Genomic DNA, 25,429 nt, shown 5'->3' with positions numbered 1-25,429 from the left:
TCTGTCAAGCGGGGGCCAAGAAAAAGGGGGCCCCCAAAACAACTTTTCCCCATTCATTTTTCCATAGTAAAATTGAACATTGAAACTGTAAAAACTGCTGGACGGAATTACACCAAATTTGGCAGTAATCAAGATCTTTGTACCAAAAGCGTTATTTTTTTGATATGGTGTAAAGCCGTTCAGTAGTTTTTGAGCAATTAAGGCAAAACATTTTTGATCGATCATGCCGCTGAAGCTCTGCAGCACTGACAGATCTCAAGATAAGATCTAATTGGCTGCCACCACATCAGCAACAATGTGGCGGCATCCATCTTAGGACTCAGGACTTAGACCCGAGTCCTGAAAAAAAAGTTACAAAAAAGACATAAGGAGGCAGGGTAAGGATACCCTGACCACCTAGGCATGGGGGAGGGTTGTCCCAGAAGGACCCCTTCTGGGGCCCAAAAACCTTTTCTTAAAAAATGTGTGCTACTGAAATAAATACCCCCCGGTGTGGACCAGAGTCCGGTGGGTGGTGGAAAACTTAATCAAGAGGAGGCGGTTGCTTGTCCCCCTTTCCGAGCCTCTGGGAGGCCTCAGGGGCCTGGGGCTGACATCACATGAAAGAAGAGGGATAGGAGCCTAACAAAAGCACAGTAGTAGCTGCATTGGTTTGACTGTACTCATACACAGCAATAATTAAATAAAAGAGGGTTGGATTAGCAAAGCGGGCATTCGGCGGACGGACGATGCCTAAATACCACCTGTGCGCCGGTTTCATGGAGGACAATCACCCACAATATCATACTGGCCTCCCTGCCCCCACTATGGCTACCTGACTAGGCTACTATGGAATGTGTAAGTAGGCTGCAGCACAAAATGCTGTGCTTAGAGGTGGGGAGCTGCGACAAGTGAGAGGCTAGTTTTGTGGCTGTACTATTTTGGGCCATCGTCACCTTAGCCCAGACCTCACAAGCAGTGCTATTCCACAGTCCATTCTGCCATTCCGCCACACTGTGCCTTGATAGACAGGGGACTGTGGAGGCCAGGCCAGGTGTTGCGGACATTGGGCCCTAGGACTGCTCGACAGCCTAAAAGTTGTGTTTTTTCTGTTGTAGGCGGGGGAGTGCAGGTAGTATTCACAGGCCTTGCTGAGAGGTGAGGTTTTGCTCTACCTTTTCGGCCATTCTCACATCAGCCTTAAGGCGCTAGCCCAGCGCAGAAGCAATATGTTTCAGCTGACCTCTCTAACAAGCCATCACATTCAGGCCATGCAGGGTGTGGGAGTGTGCAGAGGCTGAGAACATTTTAACCTCAGCCGAGCTTCCCCAATTCCAATAATTAAGTTACCTGCACATGTTCAATTTTTCAAACACCAATAAAAGTTCTTGCCTGAAAGATCTGTGCTTTATCTGACAACAGTTTTGGCTCCTCTTAAGTTCACACGGAGGGTAAATGTGCTTGCTGCACAACATGTAACATGCTGATTGCAGATTTGTATTTTATGTAGATAAGTATGTGGGTTACTAGTTTTGTCATAGAGATCCTATTGTTACATGGAGTTCATAGCTTACAACCCTTCCACTGTAGCACAGAGAGGAGAGAGCTATGACTTAGCATCAAGGAGCAGCATGCAACTGCAAGGCATCGGAATAGAACCGTATTCTTTTTTTCTCCATTTTCTTTATTCTAAAGCTGATATAATGGTTTCTTTGGGTGTAGTAAAGTCTTCTTAGTAGTGAAAGTAAATAATATGTTATACAACACTGTTAGTATTAAAATCAAGCATTGGCAAAGCTAAAAGATATCAGCTACGCAAGCTATTGGCTTTGTCAATCTGTTAGTGATATTGCGACGCTGCTCTGTGTTGCATGCCTGAAATTGAAAAAAAAAGCTCTATGACCAAGCCATTGGTGTCCTCGTCATAGGACATTTTTGTATAATAGCAGCTCGGTGGGGGCAAGCAGTAACCACAGGGATGGGGAAAAGAAACAACAACAGGAGGGATGGAGTAGGGATTGATCTATCTATCTATCTATCTATCTATATATATATATATATGTATTTATTTATTTTTTAAAGCTCTGATGCAGCCAGCACTGGCCACGCCCTAGCATTTTTTTATTATGCCATGTGAGTGAAGAGGGAACATGGACAATGGAACGAGGCCAGGAAGAACAGCACAGAGAGGGTAGTGGGGTGAGCAGGGTGGGTAGGGCAAGCAACAATCCGGAGGAAGAGAGGGGCAAGCAACTGCACAGACAGCAACTGAAGGCAAGCAGCAGCATGGGGTGGAAGGGGGCAAGCAACCGCATGTGCAGCTGGTGGTGACAAGCAATAACACAGACAGTAAGTGGGTGCAAGCAACAGCAGCAAGGGGGTCAAAAGCACATCTGTAAGTAAGGGTGGAGAGTAGCACAGGAGGGAGACAGCCTTCAAAACCATGCACTCTTATGGAGTACTTCAACAAAATGAAAAAAGTAGCTCCAAATGCACAAGCAGTGGACGGACACAAGTACTTGGTCATGCTTCAGGAGAGGGACAAATAAACAAAGAGTAAGGGAAGTCTGCAAGCAAATCAAAATGATGATAAAGCAAACTAAAGGTAAGCGATGGGCAGGCTCTAAGCCCACTGTAGGTTTACGAAATGCCTTGCAAGCGACAGGCCATGCACGGTATCAGGTGAGAGCTAAAAAAGGGGGCAGACACAAGGGAGAGCTGCCACTGAAAATGAAAGTGTTTATTCTCTGAAACCCCTCTATAGTAAATCATCAGGAAGAGGTTTTCAGAGTCCCTTCTTTTTGTTCTCTTCCCAAAGATCCTGACCTAGCCCCTTTCCCCCTTGGCTTGGTGTTCAATTTGTGATTTATATGGTAATTTTGGTCAAAGGCACAGTTGATTGGGAATGGTTGTCACACTACATTGTACACGGGGCTGAGACTGTTATGATTATTCACTTTTAACATCTGCAGTATTTCCAGTCCTGACCCTACAAGCTTTACAATGCTTAATTTACCCCCGCATTTCTCCAAAAATGAGATGCCTGATATTAACCAAGCAATGTTTTGTGAAAAGCTGCACTCCTCGAATGTGGGCCACTTTTTACGGGTTGTCCAGGCCAGTTTGTGGTCCCAATCCAACCCTGCTCATATACTCAGCATTCATACAGCCTCCCACATCACCTCATTACTAAAATAACGGCAGGACATTTTTGCCTTTTTTTTTATTATTAATTGCTCTTGATCTCTGTGCCTCAGGTAACCTTGAAGCGCCTTTGGAGTGCAAAAATGAGTTGTTTGTAGCTGAAGCAAACACGGCCAGGTGGCATCAAGTCAAATGCTCCTCAGCTCGCCTCTCTTCTTCCTGGTCTGTTTCTTTCCGAACTTGGGCCTGCTCTCTTTATTCTTTACTTTCACTTTTTTATCTATTTATACACTCGTTTTTCCCCATCCCTGTGTTTTTTTAACTTCTTTTTCTGTCTTTCCTCCTATTTATCTTTCCTCCTTGTGTTTTTTCTCACTGACTCCATTCTTTGCAGTGCTCTTTTCTTCAGATTTCACTTGTTACATAATTATTTCCAAAGGCTTACTGCGTGTGTATTTCTTTAGATTCAGGTTCATTTACACCCACTGATGCCTCTTCTCACTTGCCAAGGAGGTGTGGTTATGCTTAGTGTGTGCTGCACACTGCTGTCTGCTGCACGCTGGATGCCTTTATTATTTGTTACATTTGCCCATATAAATGATTTGCTTGGCCAGCATGGCTATATTGATGGGATGTTTGGGGTGTACTTGTGGCTTACATAAATCTAGAGTTCTTTTTGCTTGCTGTAGTATTGTGTGTGCCTCAATTAGCTTTGCACATAGCGAAGAAAATTATTTTTTGGGAGAACTGAAAAAAACATGAAAAGGATTGCCTGCAAAAGATTTAATCAGCATGGGCCGCTGTGCATTATGTCACAATGGAGGTATCATTTGAATGACAATACCCATAGTTTACTATCTAAATGTGTAATATCTAGTAAATTAAAATTCAAAACCAGATTGAGGATGAAAACATAAAGTGATCGTAACAGATCAAATGTAATTCCCATAGCCAGTGCTGCATCATGCACAGACACGCCAACCTACTTTGTTCACCTGATGGAGCAGGAATACGCATTAGGAATGATCACTAACAATGCCAATAGATCTGGCTTTAACATGCTAGCACATGCAAACACACGCCTACATAATTGCACACTTGTGTAAGCTGGTCTTTGCATGTTTTATCACTTTAAAGGCAGAGCTATTGGCATTGCCAATGCTTGTTTTTATTAGTATACTATGCCATCACTAAACTCTTGCTGTCCTCCCTCCATTTTCTATCCCCTTTCCTTTCAGCTATGAAGTTCTTTTTGTAATCTGCAAAGGGCCCTAGGACTAAATGCAAAGAAACCCTGATGATCCTCAGACAAAGTTATGAAGTCCTCCAACCTACATAAGAAACCAGCAGCCTCGAATATGCATGTGTCATCCTTGGGGTTTACTGGTGGTAAAAACCTAACATTTAAATACACAAAGGTCCAAAATGAAAATGTTCCCGCAATGAGCTTTGCAAATTGTAAATGACAATGTTAAATGTGGATGGGACTGACCTCGCTATGGTCACTGGTTAACCTCAGAACAGCCAGGAATCTCTATCCCCTGGAGTTGTAGCTTCTCGTTCTTGACCTGAAACCCACAAAGAAGCCAAAGGCCTAGAATAGAGCACCCCAGAAGACAATGCCATGGTATTTGGCAGACAGATTGCTGTCTGAAGGTCACCACTGATTACTTCCCCTATCCTTGGTGTGAGGTCTCAGGTGACCACATTGGCCTGATATCTGCATCATGTGACATTACGTAGCTCAGGTTGTCAATAACAGCAGAGACTGATCTTCCATCTGATGATGAGTTCTGGTGAAGAGGACCACATAATACAGTGTGAGCAGCATCCCTGCTTCTGTAATCATTCCAATCAGCTGTGAGGACAGAGCTTAGTCTAAGGAACAATCGGCAGTGGCACCCTGTACCATGCAACTTTGGGAGATCCCTCTATACTTGGGATGATTGTGTTACTGGCCCACATTCATATTTGGCTGCCAGGAGCGAGTTGCACACCACGCCGTACAATACTCACATGAGGTACACTTGCAAGCACACTGTGCATGTACCTCCAAATATTTCACACCACGACGTGGGTGAACAGTGGCCTCAGAGTAGTGCTTAATTTGTAAAAAAAAATAACTGCTAGGGCCCTCGTCAGGAGGTAACTGCAGCTTGCAACACCTAATGCCCCATCTAGTGCTGCAAATGCCAGTACCAACATACCTACTAACCATCACACTCCTACAAGTGTGACATTTCAGAATATTCCATGTCCCAGTGCTATAAGAATGGCTTGAGTGGCAAGGATTAGTCATTTTTACGGTTTATTAAATGAATAGACAACAGTTGTTGTCTGCATCTCTAAATTCGATATACAGCACCACCATGTGTCACTTTAAAAAGTGTGTGCCTTTATGATCAAATAAAAGGGGCGTTGTTGTTTTTGATGTTTCTGCTGCTAAACATGTTATTGCTTTACCAGTCACTGTGAAATATTTGTGCATTCATGCACAAACAAGACAAATTAGTTTGACTAAATAGGTTTGATTTTTCTTTTTAAGGCTGTTGCCTGCTATATTTGTTATTTTTTTACCAGTCATTTTGAAATATTTGCACCCTCGTGCACAAACCAAAGGGGCATTGGTTGACTAAACTAGTTTGATTTTTGTATCCTGCTGCCTGCTGTACTTGTTATCGTTTTACCAGTCACTTTGAAATATGTGTGCCTTCAAAAAGGCAATTGTTTGCCTACACTGGTTTGATTATTGGTGCTGTATTTGTCAGTTGCTTTGATACAAGTGTGCCTTTATGCACAAACCAAAGAGAGAATTATAAGACTAACCTGGCTTTATTTTTTAATACTGCTGGACTTTTTTTTGTCATGCACTATAAAAGTATTTTCACCTTGATGCAAGAGTAAAGGGGAATTGTTTTACAAAACATGCTTGATTTTTTTTGTATATTGCTGGACTGGTGATTGTTTTATTATGCACTTTGAAAGTATCTGCACTTTTTCCTTTACTTTACCAACTACAGTTTGTATAGATTCTGTAATTAGGTACTTGCTGATATGGTTTGTTTTAATACTACATGTTGTGCTATTTATGGTGTTGATTGCACCTGTTTGTAATACGTAGGCCTTAAATCTTGTAATTAGCATTGTTTGCAAACTGAAAAACATTCGCATCAATGTTCTGAAACACCCAAGCAGTTTTCATCCTCAGCCTCTTGCCTGCCTGTTTCTGTCCTGCTTACTCATAAAGACATGATGGTAGAAATTTGAATTGCTTCCACAGTTCATGTTATTATCATGCACAACACTTTTTTTTTTTTTACATATCTTTTTATTTATATGTATCGACATAAACTTACAGTACAGTGGATAAGACATTTGAAAACACAGTGGAGACCAATTACAATCACAAGAACAGTAGGGTATTACATTGGGTGTCATGGAGAAGGGACATCATCGCAGTCGATATTCCGGGGTGGGACACATTTATATCCACGATACGAGTTCCAGGAGTCCCAAATCTTAGACCATTTATGTGGGCAACCTTGGGCTATGTAGACTGTCTTTTCCCTGTGCATACACCAGTCGAGGTCTCTCTTCCAATCTGCTATTGTGGGTGTATGCAAAGCTCCCCAGGACTGTGCGATATTCCTCTTGGCCTCCATAAGTCCAAGTGTAACCCATTGTGTTGTGTAAGTGTTGAGATCAGTGGGTTCTCAGATGTTTAAAAGGCACCTGCGTGCTTCCGGGCGGAGAACAACTGCCAGAACCTCACTGATCACTTCATGCACCTCCTGCCAATAACGGTATATGGATGAAATTACCGAGCTGAGTACACCCCCTATCATGCACAACACTGGACAGTCACAAGTGTGCGGCATGCCCACAAATTCATGTTTTTTTCTCTTGGAGTTGGCAGGATACTGTTTTATAGCTTGTGTACTCATGTATATGTCAGTAGAGTCTGTGAAATTGCAGGTTTAGGTTAGACTTTCAAGTTTGCCCATCAATATAAATTCTAATTCCGACCCTTCATGGTTGTTCTTTGTTCTTTAGCGATAGGTGGTTCCTGAGACAATAGGATCGCTCCTTGGCATTGCTCTAATTGCTGTCTCAGTTAAATAATCTGCTCTTCACAATGTTACAAATGGCGAAGTTTATATGTTAAGAGTGTTTCCCACTTTCTTAAAAAAACTTTGCTAAAGACAATATAGAACCATTTCATTAAATGTTTGAGGTTTCAAATCAAAATATATCAGATTTTTGGGCTGTGGGGCAAAGTGGTAGGTGGTGAGCTGAACTGCCAGGCGGGGCCCCCTCTATATTCTTCGCAGGGGGGCCCCCTCAAGTTTCGTTACGCCACTGGTCCGAGCGATTACGGCAGAACACTGGAGAACGCAGGGGATGAGGGCACTTGAAGGGGGGACGAGGGGACTTGAAGGAGGGGCAGGGGGGATGAGGGGACATGGGGAGTGGGGGCGAGGAGAAATGGGGGGGGGGGTTGACGAGGGAAGGGGGAGGCCAAGGGAGGGGGGCTTTATAAAGAAGGCAAGTGCCAACATCGATGTTCCATTAACAATAGTCAACGACAGTGTGCAACAGTTTAATTTTTCTTTTATTCGAAGGTAAAATGGATGTCCCAGTTTTTAGAGAACTGCATGGCAAGCAACGTCAAAGTCAATAGCGGTGGACAGCGGGAGGCGGTGAGGTGGAGAGAGAGCGATAGATGCAACAGAGAATGGAGAAAAGAGAGCTAGACAGAGAGCGAACAGGGGTAGAGATAAAGAGGGGGTCTGGAGGGGAGAAGGAAAGAGGTCAAGGGAGGGAGCGTGGGTGGACTGGTAGGGGCAGTGCTTAATTTGTAAAATATGAAGTGCAGGTGCTCAAATTTTTGGTGGGAGGCCACACCCACTTCCTCAGCTCCACCCACTTCCACCTCTGGCTCCACCCACTTACTCTATTGTCCCCCACCCACATCTCCTTAATGCACCCGCTCACATGCATTTCTACATGCAGCTCTTGGTGACAGGTAGACGTAGTAGCTCAATATTCTATATTAGTATTTTAACTTATAGACTGCAAGTAATAAAAGGATCTCCCCCACAAAAACAGTATCCCACTGAACTATTTGTTACACACACATTCATTGTGATCTGCATGGTGCACGTGCTTTGAAGCATAAACCTTCTGCGCTACCCTATGATGAGTCAAAAGTAAACTTCCACTAGACAAAGCTTGATTCTCTGTCCATCAGCTCCATGAATCACCAGTTATATTGACATTTTTAGGTCTCGCCTGAGACCGCGCTTTAGCGCTGCTCTCACGAGAGCTTTTGTAAATGGGGGATCTGGAAGTGCAAACGAGTGCTTTCAGGCCTCCAAATACAGTGCATGTGCGCCGGCCGGGCACACGCACCATTTGGAGGCCTGAAAGCACTCGTTTGCTTTCACTTTCGCGGGCCGCACGGCAGTAAAGATCGGCAGTAAAGATTGCAATCTCATTTTTTTTTTGCTTAGCATTATAGTGTGTGTTTTGCTTCTCTTCTTAAAAGCATGGTGTCAGTCCCTTGCCTTACACGATCAAACACTTTTTTTGATCAGATAGAAAGGTGTTTCTTTCCACATAAATGCTTAAAAAACACAAAATGTTCAGTGCTACTTCAGGGGCCCAATTTTTATAGCCGTCAACCTGTCTCCACAGAGTTAATCTGTCCAATTTTGTGAAAAGGAAGTGCGTGCCTCAAACAACTCAATCCATTTTGGCTAAACAAAAAAATGCCAGGTGGCAAAATGTTTTACATTTTCTTAAGAATAAAGCCAGTGGATTCCTCTGGAGGTGTCATAAATGTAACATTGAAAATTAATACGCAGTAGTAAGTTTGGAGACACACACGAGTGACATTAATCAGCTAGGTGGGTCGAAACGCTGTCACTTCTTATTTATTCAACGCAGCAGTTTTTCTGGGTTTACACACAACAGCCCCTCCTCCACTACCCCCAAACTATCTCGCAGTGTGAGTCGACTGTTTGAGCCAGGCAACTCATAACACATCATGCTATGGTGGCGGAGTCCGAGTATGGCCGACAGAACAACACTCAAAACAAAGACGGTGTTTCAGCACAAAGAAGCCACCTTACCAGCACTGCGCCCTCAAAGCACACGGTGACGGTGCAACGACAACAGAGACCAACATGTTTGTCAATACTGTTAGGTTGGATTTTCATTTAAAGCTATCAATTTCAACTATTTGATGGTGTCTTTTGAAGGCCGAAGAGCTGCACGTTTCGGAGGATTACCGAACTTCTAGGGTTGTTTTAATCCTTTAAAGGCAAGTGCTAATCCTGGGCGCCTATACTTGTGCTAATGAGAGGACATTTTTATGTGGTAACAAATCACTGCATCGTGAAAACTTGCCTTTACCACAGTCCCTTGCAGTGTTACTCCAGGCTTATGAATCACGTTCAACGACCACACATTTTTAAACATATGGATAATTTGTAACTCACTAGTGTCTTTTTGTAGTGCGTGTGTGGCCGCTGTCCCAAGAAGTAAGACCTCTATTTTGCAAACGACGATTCCAAATTTCTCCAGAGTAAACCCGCGAATAATTTCGTGCCTCACTCTTTTTACAAAAAAATCTGCAGCCCCAGTGTGTAACTCGTTTGTCTTGGACCTGTGGTTAATCAATAATTGCCGCGGTAACATGAAAGAAAGCTGTAAAACCAAGTTTGTCGAAAGTGCTTTTAATTGGAAATGCATTACGGGTGCACGCTAGCATAATGCTGCCCTGTTTCCTGGTCCTCTGCAACCGAGCCAAAAACCTAAGAATGGAAACGATTCAGTATTTTGAACAATCTCTGAACTTGTGCGGGAGATTTTTTTCCTTTCTGAAGTTTAATTGGTTCATTGTTCGCTCAAACTTTAAACCATGGGGTTGATGGCAGGACTGGAGTTTACTTCTGTAAAGGAAGATTAACATATTCGGGAATCTTACCCTAATCCTTGTTTTAAGTTTGGGCGCACGCACCATTTGGAGGCCTGAAAGCACTCGTTTGCTTTCACTTTCGCGGCCGCACGGCAGTAAAGATTGCAATCTCTTTGTTCCCAGCATCAGTGAGATGCAAATGAACAAACAGCGTGAGGCCAAAGGTCTTATTTTTTTAAAAACAAACCAGGTCACTGCTACAGTGAAAGGAACAACAAGCACTTACAATGCAATAGGTCTCGCATTTACGCGAGTTTGAGCTATTCACATTGCAAATAACAATGCCTTTTATTTGTGTTTTCGTTTTTCAAACATAAATAAAAGGCATCGTCATTTACAATGCCAATAGCTTAAACTTGCGTAAATGCGAGACCTATTGCATTGCAAATGCTTGTTTATTTTTGCTGGAGGCCAGGAACACTGTAGCAGGTGCTTTTAACTCCATCATATATTTGAGAAAATGGCACCCCCAACCACCCTGTCCCCAGTCAACGCCCAGTGCTGTGGCGATGGTCACTCTGCCCTACAGCTGGCCCTGTGCAGTCATGTGTAAGGTGCCTGTTGAAAATATTTACTGAGCTAGGTGCACACAGTGTGGAGAAAAAGACAGATCTAAATTATTTCTGCACAGATGGAGGAATTCTAAACCTGCCACCGTTCTCTGGCTCAACGCAGATAAAAATTGCAGAATGCATATATTTTCATAAGATACAGTCACTGGACCCAGGTGAAAACTTCATATGCCAGCCTTCACTGTCCTCACAGTCTGTATGTTTTGTGTCTGATGATGGATTCCGACTCGGGTGGAGAGGGAGGCACGCACGGTGCGCACCCAAACAAAAAGCAGCGTTGGTTGGTTTGGCAAGCAATTGCCATGGGCGGTGGGCCACGCCACCCACGGGCGGCATGATCATGGTGGTGGTGGCATCACATGCTGACTACGCTACAGTACTGTACTGCTACTGTTACAGTAACAGAGTGCTCAGTGCAATTTCACAAGTGACCGGTTCAGGAAGGGCGGCCGGCCCGGGTCACACACACACACACACACACACTGACTGCAGTGCACAGCCTGCAGCCTTGCGCATTAATTTATTTCTGCCACTTTGTGCCCCCGTGGCCAACAGCTGCTGGCCTTATTAGCTCTAATTCCTGTCCATGACAATGAAAAATCTTCAAGAGTGGACTCATAATCTGACAAAAATGCCCCTCATGAGTGTAAAGCTGTAAAATAAAAAAAAGCATTGCTCCCATGAAAAGTGAACCTACCTTAGTAGGAAAAGGAATGCCCCTTCCTAGGAAATAAAGTAATCTCTTGAGCTTGTACAGTTGGCTCTATGGCAAAGCTATGACGTGTAACCCACGAGTGTTAAAGGTGTTCCTTTTATCTAAGACAGTACGTACGCATCAGCTGTATAATGGTCTTTGACATCATTATGAACTCACACATATTCACTCTGTCACTTAGGTCCGTAGGACCTAAGACCCAAGTAGTAGAAGAAATACAACCTGGCGGGAATGGTGACAGTCGCGCTTGCTGCTGCTGGCTTTCACACTTACTTTCACTGAGACTTAGTGAACGCAGTGCTGCCTGCTGAACTGTTCTTGGCTCACAGCAGGCGTGTCCGCAACAGTCTCTCTTCTTGACTATGGGACTTAGACCACGGGACCAGTAAGATTTGAATGTGGGACTGTGGGAGTCTGGGTCCTGACTCACTCAGGACACGGCTCTGTGTATGCACTGCCCTTAGGCTGCTGCGCAGCTACATTAACCGATTAGGCCGTGGCGCCTGCCAGGCCCTGCCTCACCTCGTGCGGCTTAGGCTGCTGAGTGCGTTGCTTTATTTTAACTAATGATTAGGCCTAGGGGACGGTACCAGTAGTACCAGGCCCTGCCTCACCTAGTGTCTACTCCTCAAGGCTCGCCTCAAGCCCTCAACGCGGCCAACGTCGTCCAGGTCGCCTTCGTGCTCTCTGAGACTTTGAACAGCTGCGGCCGTTGAACCACGATGACTCGGTGCCGGTACTGCAGGGTGAGGTGCGGCCATGCGGGTATGCTGGGGCATGGCAAAGCAGCAAATGTGCGCGCAATCTGAAAAAAATCTGCGCACGCTGCCGCACACAGCCCCATCCCCCGCAGAAGACCAAAATCCAGCCCTGCCCAACTCAGAGTCCCGCCCACTGGGCCGGCAACACTGAGCAGCGGCCGCTGGGCCGCGGCCGCCACTGCATTGAACAACAAGATTTAAGTCAGTGAGAAAGAACTTGAACAGAATCGGAGTCAGAAACAACTAACATCAGTCATCAACAACACAACAGTACGTAACACTAGTCCGTAACAGTAACAGCAGCACTTTTGGTAGAGCAGCACTCACTCTGTGCAGCTGTGCCACTAATTACTATGAAATCAATTACGTTCACTAAATGCGTGTAGACCCGGTCCTGATAATTAAGTGCCGGCACAAATTAAGCACTGGGTAGGGGAGGTGGAGGAGTGGAGACGAGAGAGAAGAAAATAGAAGCGGGAATGCTGAGGACGAGAGCAAGAGGTGGGAAAGCGAGGGCCTGAAATGAAATCTGGGAAGATAGAGAAAGATGGAGGCGAGGGGACGCCGATGGGGTGGAGGGCTGGGCCGCCCGCGCCACCTGTCCTGATTGTCAAAATATAATCCCTACGTTTTGAGAACATTTCGGCGTTTCGCCTGCCGCGACCCTATTACATTTTTATCATCTCGGTAAGCATGTCCCAATGACGTTTTCGGCAAGTCCCTGAAAAATGTATTATTCTCCACAGAGTCGCTCAATAGCTTTTGCAAAACTGGCAACCTCACGGCAAGGTGGAGAAAGATGGTGAAACGGAGATGTGATTGAGGAAGGAATAGAATAGAATATCGGAAGTTGAAAAATATTGACGCTTTCTCTACAAAGGGATGAATTAGTACAAAAAGCAAAAAATTACGTTCCCAAAATAAATAACAATTGCATTGCAGTGGTCTCTCCAATAGTACCTAACAGACTGCACTGAGGAATTTCAAGTTACCTTATTTTTTCAATTAAAAAAGGGTAGATGAGCCGCCCACTCGCCCTTTCTTCCAACACCAGACCTATGATACCAACAGGCCCTAGCAACGGGCGACTCTGGTGGGCTACGCGTCTCAAAACACTAGGGCACGCACCAACAATCGGAACAACCGGCGGCCATGTTAGGTAAGAGAAACAAATCTGAGGACGGGCTATTGATGTCTCGCTAAGACAATGGGGGCTTGGGGGGCAGCCGAGCACAGCGAGGTCTGCCCCCTGGGCAGATTGGGAGGGCGAGGGGTTGGCCGGCGAGCGGCCATTTTGTTAGGTTTGGGCTATGTCAATGGCCGCCAGTGAGTGGAAACGTGCTCTTGATGCCAGGGACAGAGAACCTTTGCTAGGGAGGACTCAGAGTGTCATCTTGAGATTTTGAAGCCAAACATTGGGAATCCGTGCTGGGGAGGGCAGAGAGTGGGAAACCAAACTTTTGGAGCCAGAGATCAGGATCGAGGAAGGAATAGAACTAACGCGGGAGAAGCGGAGAAGAAAAGAAAAGCGTAAGAGAGCGGAGAAGAAAAGAAAAGCATATTGGAGGGTGAGAGGAGAGACAAGTGTTCGCCAGGCAGCCGCTGTTTATTTTTGCATCGCGCTTTCACTTTAAAGTGAAAGCGCGATGCAAAAATAAACACGCGGCGCCATGTCTCCTTTTTTGTCCGACCCATCCGGACTGGATCACAGGGCTTGTTTACATAACACGCCCTTGCGATAAGAAACTGTTTCACGACAGCCGTGAAGCAGGCGAGCCAGTCCAGGTGGGCCGGAACAAAAAGCCAAAGGGAGGCAACCCAGAAAGCTAATTTCCAATGGCAGGCCACCGTTTACCATTAACGGTGACACCAGCCAATGGAAATGAGGGGCAGGGCTTAAAGCCCTTTTCTGAAAACCCTCTCCTACAAAATCTCTCGCGGAGGCAGAGAAGCGCTTTGCGCGAGACCTACAAACGAGGCTACTGGGTAGGGGGGTTGAAGGAAAGAGTCAGTGTAAAGACCACTGCTTTTGACACCTGAGGGACCTTTAAACTGTTGCCTGCCTGCTGCCTGCGGGAAGTGCTCTCAGTGGTATTATCTCATGCTGGATCAAGGTGGAGCGATACCGGGAGAGTAAGAGAATAATTTCCTCGACAAGCGGTCGCAGGAGCTTCAGCTGACATTGCCCATGTTACCGCAGCTGTAGAACGGGGACTCCTTGATGACTCAGAGCACACAGTAAGTGGCACAGGACCACTGGGAGAGGCGGCGGCTGTCAGAGCCCCGTTTACGGCTCTTGCACAGTGTTGGGTGTGCAGCCAGGTCCGGGTTGCAGCAGGGCAGGACTTATTGCCTGCATTGAAGGATGAATGTTCAGGGTTCCACGACAGTGACAGTTGGCCCCATGCAGTGACGTGCAGCTGCCTGGTGATAAAGACCCGAACCCACCATGCGTCTTGCACGCTCCTCCCTAAGTTAGCCCCCATGTGTGAGGCCTGGCCCTCTCGAGATGCAAGAAGTTGAGATGAAGGATTCGAGCGTCCTAATGCATTTTTCTGCTCATAATCATAGCACAGTCACTCGGAACAGTGATGGAGGAGCAGCTTTGTCGGAGAAACATTTTAAGGAGGAGTGTAGCCCTCGTGCAGCTGCAGCAGCAGAGCACAGGGTCACACAGGAGTAAGCTTGCAAATAGGGATCAGCAGGGAGCGGGAAGAGGCCGTCAGTGCCAAAAAGACCATGATGCAGTTCAGCTCGTCACCAGGGGGGAAAAACCCGCATTTAACCAATTGTACATACAATAACTCTGGGGATTGATGCTATGCGTTTGGTTGAACGCCTTTAGCACTGAGCTACCAGTCTAGAGAAAACGACGTGTCTCTCGCTGTCGCCTGCCACAGGGTGATTTTTTCCACTTATCACTGAAGCGCTGGTCTGTTGTTCATACTGGAGGGTGGTTTTGGAAGTGATATCCCGTGTTGACTGGGAGATTCCGAACATGCGGACATTGTATTGCTGGGGTATGTTGCTAAAAACTCCTAAATCTATACTTTCGCCAAATTCGCCTGGTGGTTAGCGTCCACCGTCCACGGAATGAAAGGTCCATGTGGTGTCGGGCCTCAGGCCCACATGATGATAATCGAAGACACAGACATCCGGTAGTTTAGTGTAATAACTGAACCACGAGCACGTGCGCCCGGGCCCTTTTATTGGCGGGGCCACGTCACTCGTGACACCTGTGATGAATGGGTGGGGGTGCAAGTGTGTCCAGCCCTCAAGGGAGTAGCTGGGGATGCAGCTGCTTGCGGAACCTTAGAACGGGTCCTGCAGGACACTACATTCCTCTCCAACTTTATTGAAGAACGACAACAAACATTAGTCCAACCTGTGGAGACCAAACAAACCGTCAACGAAACACCACCGGGTCCATCAGCCTTCCGAGTCAGATGGCAGGAAGACGTCAGACATGGGCTGGTGATTCTTTCTGCATATCAGGAGGGACTTAGCAGCCATGTGTCTCCGCCTTGCTGAGGTTGATTGTCGATGACGGCTTGACACGTGGAGTGTGCGAATCTTCTCTTGCCTGTCTTGGGGCCACTGCCGACTCCATCTTGAGGCGGTGTGAGGAAGGACACTGTGCTGATCTTCACCCGTGGCATCTGCGGTCAGGAGCAGGAATGCCGTTTGACTTAGACTGCCAATGCTCAGGGATGGACAGTCGCCTGGGGAAGCGTTGGGGAGAGACGCAGTTTGCGCTTGCTGCGGCTTGTGTTCGGTTCTCCCGTGAGGCTGTGTCCAGGGACGTCGGTCCGCCTTGGTGGCTGTCTGGGGTGTCTGGGTGTGCTCTTGGCTTGCTGTGTGATTCCTTGGTCTTCTCCCTTTGTTGGGCTGTTTAGCGCACCTGTGTTCATCCGGTTCTTCAGGCTGACAGGGCTGTCCCTCTTCTTCCCTCGAGGGCGTTGCGCTTGGACCTCGAGGTGGTGCCGTTGTGGCGCCTGCTTCTGCCTTCGTTCCGGCGTGCTTGTCGGGACTGGTCACTCTGAGTGACGTGCTCCTTCTTCAGGCAGCTTCTTGAAGCTCCTACTCCTGGTGTTCCCTCTTCTGGGAACACCTTCCACGGGCAGTAGGGAGCTGTGGTAGTGGCTGGCCATTTGGAGTGTGCTATTCTCCTCTTGCCTGTCTTGGGTCACCTGCGACTCCGTCTCGAGGCAGTGTGAGGGAGGACACTGTGTGTTGTCTTCGGCCCACTGCGGGGCTTCGTTGGTGCTGTAGAGATGTAATTGCTCTCTGTGCTGCGCTCAGCAGTGCTTCTTTATGGAGATGTCCCTATCTCTCGGGCGCCTGCCCGTGCTGTCAGATTCGCTGGCGCGGTCTTCTGCGCACCTCTGACTTAGTGCACTCCGTCTTCTTCTTGGGCGTTTCCTTCTGGCAGTTGGTGTTCCTGTGGTGTAGCTTGAGGTTGTATCTGTACACCAGCAAGAGCGAGGGATGCGATCTCCTCTTTGGCAGTGGCGTTGGGCAGCCACTGGTGGTGCGCGCTCTGCACCAGTCTTTCTTGTGCTGTTCGTGTGGAGGGTGCCTTGTGACGTTGCTGTCTTTTTGGCTTGCTGCTTCGGGGCCTTGCAGACTGTGAGGCACCACTGGTCAGTGTTCAGGGGTTTCCGAGTTTCTCTGGTAGCGAGTGAAATGATGCCCTGCTGGGGTGTACAGTTTCTCTTCTCCTGGTGCTGGCTGCTGTGCCTGTCCGGCCCTCTTGCAGTGATGGCCGGTTGCCACTCGGGGAGGATGACGTAGCTTCCATGCTGGCGGTGGCATCCGACAGCCACTGGGGGTGTGCGCCACGCTCGTTCTGTTTGCGTCTTTTGTGGGCTCTGGACAGTTCTCAGAGTAGAGGTGACTTTGGGGTTTCTTGGCTATGTCCCTGGTTCCATCCTGGCTGGTAGGGGCAGGGTCAAAGTAGCGCTCCTCTTGAACTTGTTAGGTCCTGCAGGGCGGCAGGCTGTTGGCTTACTCTTTCTGGTGTGAAGATATAGGTCAAGGCAGCTTGCTTGATTTAGGTCAGTATTCTTGCATGCGGTGTGGCTCATTGACCGCTAGGTGGCGCTGTGGGCATTTGCAGAGAGGGCCATAACAGATTCCCTTGAGCCGTGGGCCCTTTTGTTTTCTCAGGAGCTGCTTAGTTGTGAGTGCCTGTTTGGGACGTTATCCTGGTCTGATTGCATGCCTCTGGGTGGAACTGCAGTGGTCGCATCCCTCACTGCCACCGTATGCGCAGGCTAGCTCACCATGTGCATCAGGGAGGCTAGTGATTTCAGTCTGGATGCTGGACTTGTGGGGAAGCTGCTCTTGGTTCCACTGAGTTTTTCCTAGTCCCTGTTCCGTGAATGTAGACTCCTGGGGTGCAGGGGAGGGCTCACTGCCAATCCTTGCTATCTAGTTGGAGGCTGCTGGGTAAGCAGGAAGCAAACAGTCTCTCTTCTGGCCGTGTGAGCAGGTGACCACTGGGGGCGTATGGTGCCTTCAGCACCCTATACTTACTGTTCTCCATAGCTTCGCGGGGCAGGGTGCAGGAAGGATGGCCACTAGGTGGCGCTGCAGAGTTTGGTCAACAGTCCCAGGCAGTCTTTCCTAGATCTGGGGTCTCGGCCCACACAGGAGATCTAGATACCGGGCTGTGAACTTCTTCGGTGCAGTGCAGCGATCTCGCAGCTAGGTGGTGCTGCAATGATTTTCCTGGTGCTACGGCAGCTTCACAGTTGCCTTGAGGCAGTCGTTTCGGCCGCAGCACTTCCCCAGACAGGCGGTTGACTTCTCACATGGTGAGAGGGTATGGGGTGAGGACCTGCTGTTCGCGACCCTTTGGTTTCCGTTCTGGGCATGTGCCGTGTCATGCAGCTCTCTTGCTGGGCAGGGATGCTGGTGCGGTGCGGGACCAGCAGGTGGCGCTGCACATGTTTCTCAGCCACAGCATTCGTCTCTCCGATCGCGGGCGTGATGTCGGAGTTAGGCGGGTCTCTTCATTTACAGGCCGCCTCTGGGTACAGGAGGTAGAAGCACTCTCTGGGTCGGTTCCCGCAGGCCAGTCGCTGCTTGGGGCCAAAGCCTGGAAGACAGCGCTTCCGCTGCGGCTTCTCTTCGCGGGGCAGCAGGAGTCGGGTGAGATGGCTTCCAAGCGCCCGAGCAGGTAAGGGGGGCATGGACCTGTTCTCCGCGCTGCTCCTTTCACTTATGCCTCCCCCAGGCGCTCATGTGGCAGTTCTGTGTGGCGGCACAACGTTCCCATGCGGGGCAATTCCAGCCCTACCTCTGGCGCTAAAGCTGCTTTTGTGCACCAGTGTTCGCAGGCACTCTTCTGCGGCGGGCTTTACTGAAGCTTGCACTCCGCTGGGGTGCTGTAGGATGGCCCACTCTTCCCACCTGCATGGGTGCCTCCGGCAACGAACCAGGGAGCATATTCATGCGGCATGTTGCTAGGCCTCGATGTTTCCCCAGCCGGCCGATGCCTTGGGCTGCCCCTGTGCTCGGGACTGATGCAGGGGTTATAGTCGAGGGTCACCGGGCTCGTCACCTGCTGCAGCGGCAGTCTGAGCGTGGCAGTAGGCTCACTCACTGCTTCCATGGCGGGGCACTCGCTCACCCCGGTGCGGGATAGCTGCATTTACTCTCTTTTTCCACAGGAGCCAAAGGTGATGGGAGACAGCCAGTCACCAGGCATCACACTTTGACGGTGTCGAGCTCGAGCCTCAGGGCAGCGGGGATTTCGCATCCCGGGCACATTTCCTTCCCATGAGAAACGACGAAGCACCTAGCAGCGGGCACACAAGGTCAGACCCGCCTCGTCGCAAATGTGGTGTCGGGCCTCAGGCCCACATGATGATAATCGAAGTCACAGACATCAGGTAGTTTCGTGTAATAACTGAGCCATGAGCACGTGCGCCCGGGCCCTTTGATTGGCGGGCCACGTCACTCGTGATGGATGGGTGGGGGTGCAAGTGTGTCCAGCCCTCAAGGGAGTGGCTGGGGATGCAGCTGCTTGCGGAACACTAGAATGGAATGTGTCCTGCCGGACACTACAGTCCGCACCCCACAGGGGAGTAACGCAGTACGTAAGAGCTGATTCGTGCATGACCCCACTGTGCTGCCGCGCCTACCCGTGGCTGTCTCCCGGCGATGCTGGTGAGGTGGGAGTGTTCAGGGCTTTGAATGTGGGCCACAGTGGCTCCTGCTTGAGCTGCGCGTTGCATTCCACATGCTGGCAGTCAGCACCGCTCTCTGTTATTTCAAAACAGAGCCGGCATCTCCTGGAGATAAAGCTACAGATCTCTCTGGTGCTGCCAACACACGCCCACTCCAACCCACCATCTGCTGCTGCGGCAGCCAGGCTACATCACCTTCAGGGGGGCGGGGGACAAGGAATGTATAAGCGCTGGGAATCCTTCAGAGAATCATGCTCTTGTCTATAAGAGGCACTCAGTACTGAAGATGCATGACCTGAAACTGGTTCATCCCTACTGGCAGGGCACAAGTCCTAAAACAAACACTTCTCGCATTTGTGAAAGTTCGAGCTATTAGTGTTGTAAATGACATTGTTGTTTTACTTATGTTTTTGTTTGTAGCGGAGTGGATGTATGTTGTTTGTAGTGGAATTATGTGATTTGATTTGGAATTGTTCCTTGCGGAATTGTGTGTTGTGTAGTGTATCTCTGTATTGGAACTATGTGGTACGGTGAATAGATAGGGACGATAACTGTATTAAATGGATAGAAAATAAGATTGCGAGTAATAGGTATTCTGTGCATAATGTGATGAATAACTCTAGATAGAGTAGTAGTGTCATGAATAACGATCCCACATTCACATCACGATCCTGTACATGTATATGGGCATAGGAATTAGCATTCATAGTCACAGGGGAAAAACCCACCCCTTTCCTGTGCACCAGCACTCCATATGGTTTGTATGTTTTGTGGATTACATTATGCTTATTATGATGTTAATTCTGGCTTTGGAGCTCGTGGCAACCATGTACTCGTGTTCTCAGGCCTTGAGACCTTGTAGCAATTTCAAAAGATGGATAGTACTTGCACAAAGATTTCACCCCTACCGATCCCAGCGGTGCATTGCTTGCATTGAACGATGTGCCTATTCACGCGCCATCCCATTAAAACGTGACGGTACGTGTTAGGCATTCAGGGCGTGGCTGCCTTGGGTGTGGCTGGCTTCTTCTGGAAGGTGCTTTGCCTTCCGCTTGTTTCCTGGACAGTAGCTGCGTTAGAAACTCCTCGACTTACCTGATTGCCGCGCAGCTGTCTTCAACGGCTTCAGACCCCAGCACCGGAACTCTTCTTCCTCTCAAGACGGCAGGACCTGTAATGAGAAACAAGGAAAGGAGATAAGTAACATTTAAGTTTTAAGGTGCCCTTCGCAAGAAAGGTCAATTGACTAAAACTAATTTTTGGAACTTCTGCTTAACGAATAAGAAGGAATCAGAACGACTGGTTTATTATCGGATTCTGCAACAAAAGCCAACTAATCGGACTTTGAAAGACTTGTTAAATAGATTTAGCAAAACAGTGTTTGAAGATACAAAACTGTGTTTGTCACGAATCGTTTTGAACCTGCCATATCAAAATCATGTGTAGGTTGTTTTTTGTTCATTTCTTTTCTTCTACCAAATAGGTAAAGTGTGCAGGGGAAGTCACAATACTTCTAACTGCATACTGCTGCACAACACAAGACTTTGCCTGATCCTCAAGTTGCACCCATCAAAACTACAGCACAAGAAATACTGGGACGTAGGCCAGATAACCACTGCTCGCAGGTCGACAGCAAAAATTCAACCACGTCCAGTATCCGGCCCTCCTCCCTTATTTCTAATTTTAACTTGATTGTGAGTTTAATCACAAGTTACTATTTAGTGATTTGGGAAGTTGGTCCCTTGCGTCCATGTGAAACCATACTACGATAACGCAAGCAAGACAAGGTAGGGGACGGCGTAGTCTTTGACAAGTAGAAAGAGTGTGTGAGATAGAGAGAATGAAGGGTAGAGAAGGTTGTAGACGTATAAGGAGGCTCTGAAATAAGAGGAGCAGAGTGTGTGTTGCGTTTTGAATTTTTTGAAAAGTTTTGGTGATGAAACTGTGCTGAAAGACCTGAAGTGAACCAATATGAGAAATGCTGGATAAGTGCCTGCATGTGCAATGGAATTATGTGGATAGTAATTATGTGGTATTAAGTGTGGGGACTTATGTGTAGTGGAATTGTGTGTCGTGGAATGGCATGTATTGAATATAGATTTTTTTTTTATATTTCTTTTTATTAAACCATTTCGACTGAGACACATCGATTACATACAAGCAGGCGACTTCAGCATCTCTCGGTAGTAATTTATACATTTCAAAATATGCTACAATTATCATGACTTTGCGGTTAGGGAGTATCAAGAGTCTCTTCATCGGTTCGCTGACAGGGTGGGGGACAGATATCACCTCTATACTGGTTCCAGGCTCCCCATATCTTGCTCCACTTCCCGGGGCATCCCCTGGCTGCAAAAACTGATTTTTCCCTAAACATGCACAAATCTAAATCTTCCTTCCACCTCCCCAATAGGGGTGACCGAACAGCGCCCCACAGCTGTGCAATGTTCCTTTTGGCAATCATAAACGCCAGTGTAGCCCACTGCTTAGAGTATATTGAATATAGAATTATGTAGCATGGTGTCGATTTATGTGGCATGTTGTGGAATTTCATGATGTGGATTGGATGTATGTGGTGTGTAGTGGAATTATGTGTGGTAGAGTGGAATTGTGTGCCATAGAATTGTGTATAGTTGAATTGTGTTGTGTGGATTTGTGTGGCATTGATTGAAATTATGTTGAGTGGAGTTATGTCCTTACTGTCTTAAAATTGGGCAGGTTACGCCTATACTAAAGAAATCAGACGCCATCCCATCAGATCTCAACAACTACCGCCCTATATCTAACATTCCCACCTTGGCTAAATTGCTGGAGAAATGTGTACAAATACAATTATGCAACCATATCGAGAACTACAACCTCCTAGACAATCACCAATCTGGTTTCCGTCAAGGTCACAGCACAGAATCTGCACTCACACACATATTTGATGACATACTAATTATGCTTGACTGCAACGAATGTTGCCTAATGATACTGCTTGACCTATCCTCCGCCTTTGACACGGTTAAACATGACAACCTACTGTCCCTATTGGAAGGAAGGATGGGCCTCTCAGGCACAGTACTACAATGGTTCTCCTCCTTCCTTAATAACAGGACACAAAGAATCAAGATGAAGAATACACTCTCTCAACCATCCGTGGTCGACATAGGCGTTCCTCAGGGCTCAGCCCTATCCCCTATTCTTTTTAACCTTCTAATGGAACCCCTAGCGAACGCATTGAAATCAGCGAATATCCTTTACCACCTATATGCGGACGACACCCAACTATATTTGAAAATCTCCACACCAGAATACTTCATCTCCCTCAACACCATTCTACAGAACACGCAAAGCTGGCTCAGGAACAACCACCTCATGCTCAATACAAAAAAAACAGAATTCATTCTCATCTCCCCACCTAATCACACCCCAAAGATAGAGCAGTGGGTGAAACACCTATCCGTCTTTGAATGTGCTCCCCATATCATCGATTCTGTGAAATCCCTGGGAGTCACCATAGGCAAACACCTGGATATGAAGTTGCACATCAGTAAGGCCACCAAGGGAGCCAATCACCAGATGAGTTTACTAAGGAAACTTAAACCCTTCCTCCCTCAGAGCGACTTAAAAATGGCAGTACAATCCTTAGTGCTATCAAGACTAGACTATGGAAGCACCACTCTCTGTGGTCTCCCCAGATACAAGCTGGCTCCGCTGAGGGCTTCACTTAATGCTGCAGCAAGATTGGTATCAGGAGCTAAAAGAAATAGCCACATTTCTCCGACCTTGAAAACGCTGAACTGGCTGCCATATGAGGCAAGAATTCAACTAAGAGTTGCCTGCATGACCCATAAAGCACTACACAACAACACACCCAGCTACCTAGCTCTAAAGCTAGAACGATCCGGAGGATGCAGACAATTACGAAGCGCGAGTTCTCTACTTCTGAAACCACAAACCTTTCATAAAAAGAGAACTGGTTGCAGAGCCTTTTCAAGGATCGCTCCAAAGATCTGGAACTCATTACCTCCAGTGGTTCGGGGAATCTCTTCCTTTACCGCCTTCAAAAAAAGAGGTAAAAATCCTCCTAATGAACAAATTTACGTCCTAAGACCTGACCCTATACTGGCTTTGAGCCACCGATCCGATCCTCATATCACTGGATACCATGTGTGGATTGAAAGCGAACACTATTGGTTTGTTTATATCCCAATGCAGACCTAAGGCCCAATAACTTTATTGTCTGCAATATGACGTTGCCCTCTGGGATCATCATGTTTTGGTCCACTGGTCTACTATGTCATCTTATACCTATGTTATCCTATGCCTTTTGCCTCTTTTGTAAGTAATGACGAATATCTAATGCGTGTATATTCATTTATTTCTTATGTCTCTATAACTTTATACTGTAAAGCACTCTGATACCCTCGTGGGTCACGTTCGCGCTATATAAAACCTTATAAATAAATGGGGCATGACGTGGAGTGTATTTATGTGGAGTGTTGCTATGTGGCATGGAGTAGATTTATGTGGAGTGTAATTGTGTGGTATGGAGTGTAGTGCAATTATGTTTTGTGGCATTGAATTGTGTGGTGTGGCATTGTGTGGAATTGTGTGGCATGGTGAGGAATTATGTGGAGTGTAAATATGGGGAACATTCGGAGTTTAATTTTGTTGAGTGTAATTATGTGTTTTGAGCTGAGTGGATATATGTGAAGTGTAATTATGTGGCATGAAGTGTAAATATGTAGGTTTGAGTGTAATTATGTGTAGAGGAATTATCTGGAGTTGAATTGTGTTCCGTGGAGTGTAATGGAATTATATAGCAGGGGAAAGTAATGTGTATTTTGTTTTTTGGGGGCAAACAGCTGGGAAAGACTGCTTGGGTTTGTGAAAATACATTGTTGACATTTTTCGAGGCACAATTTTGATAAGACCTGTACCATGTGGTGGAGTGGAAGGGGTTCTGAGAGGAAGATGAAAACGCTGCTTGTGGGAATTTGCAGCAGCCGCTAGCACTTTAGACAGAATTGTTTAGATTAAGGGCTGGGCTTGCATTGTTATGAAGAGAGTGTAGGAGCTATACCGTTCACTTCTGCACTGCAGTCGCTGGCTCACAGCACAGGGGTCGGTTGTAGAAGAGGTGTCGACATTTGTGAAACATTCGTGATTTATCGGTAAAATAGAAGTCAAATAATGGCTTTGTTTACGCTGCATGTCATGTAGGACCTTCATGGATGGTGGGATATAAAGAGAAATATAAGCAGCACAGAAGCTTAAAACATCTAACAAAAAAGTGAAATACAATCAGCGCCAAAGCAGAACTGTAACGTTACAGGGCCCCACCAGGTGGTAATGACTCCAGCACAAGTCATTGTGTGAATATACTGTATTTATTTACACTTGCTCTGACACAAGAAGGAGAGCGCCGGGAGACGTCCGATCCGCACCGCGGCTCCGCGCTCTCTCTGCCGAATCTAAGATGGCCGCCACGTCCTACGTCATCGCGCACACGCGAAGACTAGAACGCTACACTACATATCTCCCCCCTTTACAGTCACAACAATATACAAATAAACCATAGTCTAGGGGTTACTTGCTGTTCGCTGGATTCCCTTCACCCATCTCGAAGTCCTTGTACTTCAACGGCCTTACAACAGCTCTCCCCATGCGGGTTCGCCTCATCGGAGTCATAGACGGGCGCACCTCTATTTCTTGGGTGTTCCCGGTTCCCATTCCTTCACAACTCCAGGGAACTTCACTTCCCGGCGAGCTGAGAGTGACTCCCGACTGTTCCTCCACTCTCGGATCACTCCTTTCCTCTACTTCATCTTCTCCTCTTCCTGGGATTACCCCGGAACCCACTCTCTCCAGATTGTTCTCTTCTCCTTGTATCTGGGGGGTTCCCGTTTGTCCATTCTCTTTCACACTCCATCCCAAGATCTTGTTGCATTTGGACATCCTGTCTTGGGACCAGACTTTCCCATCGCTTAATAAAGCTGCTCGGTTGTAGACTTCTTCTACTTGCATGGGCGCACTAAACTTGCTGTCACCCTTTCTCCTTAACTGGGCTAGTTTTACTCGCACCCATTCAC

The 25,429-nt window shown here is 47.2% G+C and overlaps 1 long non-coding RNA gene across 1 annotated transcript in view; it reads right to left on the bottom strand.

Annotated features, from left to right (window-relative positions):
* LOC146870047 (uncharacterized) overlaps nucleotides 1-25,429 on the bottom strand; it is a 454,045-nt gene that overhangs the window by 102,137 nt on the left and 326,479 nt on the right. Inside the window, exon 2 of the long non-coding RNA XR_014958906.1 lies at nucleotides 20,445-20,520. This is a non-coding gene — a long non-coding RNA (uncharacterized LOC146870047). The remainder of the gene's footprint in view (nucleotides 1-20,444; nucleotides 20,521-25,429) is intronic.

This window comes from Triturus cristatus, chromosome 1_1, assembly GCF_964204655.1.
Source record: "Triturus cristatus chromosome 1_1, aTriCri1.1, whole genome shotgun sequence".
Taxonomy (NCBI): Eukaryota; Metazoa; Chordata; class Amphibia; order Caudata; family Salamandridae; genus Triturus; species Triturus cristatus.
The sequence above is the reverse complement of the archived record's forward strand: the minus strand, read 5'-3'. Positions and strand labels throughout refer to the sequence as shown.